Source organism: Chaetura pelagica, unplaced genomic scaffold, assembly GCF_000747805.2.
Source record: "Chaetura pelagica isolate M959 unplaced genomic scaffold, ChaPel_1.0 scaffold221, whole genome shotgun sequence".
In the NCBI taxonomy this organism is placed as follows: Eukaryota; Metazoa; Chordata; class Aves; order Apodiformes; family Apodidae; genus Chaetura; species Chaetura pelagica.
The window spans coordinates 2,217,006-2,217,781 of NW_009952533.1; positions in this window are offsets into that span (position 1 = coordinate 2,217,006).

Sequence of the window (776 nt, forward strand, 5' to 3'; positions counted from 1 at the left end):
GGCCTTCAGCACGGCGAGCCGCAGCATCGCAGGGGAGGGAGGAGAAGCGCCTTTCAGGACACTTCAGATGAGGCATTCTGTCCTGACTGCCTTTAAAGCTTTGCCTCCTTTTTTCCAGACCACTTTCGAAACACCCAACAGTTTACAGTGACAAAAACTCAGTTTCTCAGTCATTTTAATAGATTCTCTTGTCCTTACCCAGCTCTCGGTGAGTGCTCAGCACACAAGTGCAAAAAGGTGGCTTAGAGATAGTGTAAGAATATTTCAGGTGAAAAAATCCTTCCTTTGGACCCAGATGAGAATGATAAGGGGTAGTAAAATCCATGCAAGCTATTCGCTGTATCATCACTGCTGTCAGGGCAAGGTGTAGTCAGGCTAAAGTGGAAAATGGTGTTTGACTTGGCTTCTTCAGTGTTGTGTCACTGGAGAAGAAGGGAAAAGCAGAACCTGATCCCATGCTCTTTGGATGCTGTTCATTCTGCTCCTCCTTTCAAGTGAACTGGGAACTTAATGTACGAAGACAGCACAGGTTCTTAGATGAGCAGCTGGCCAGAGTGACACACAAAACAGGTCTGCTGTGGCTCCACTGACATGGAAAGAATATCCCTGACAACTGTGGGGGGATAAGAGGAGGGAATATGAAGGGGAGAGGGAAGTGTAACAGTGACCCTTAATTAGATGCAGATAGAGAATTTGCTTGGGTTTCTTTTCCATCCCTGGAGGTACAAGGCAAAAGACTTTAAAGTCAATGACTTTATTTTTCTCTCAGGGTAGTT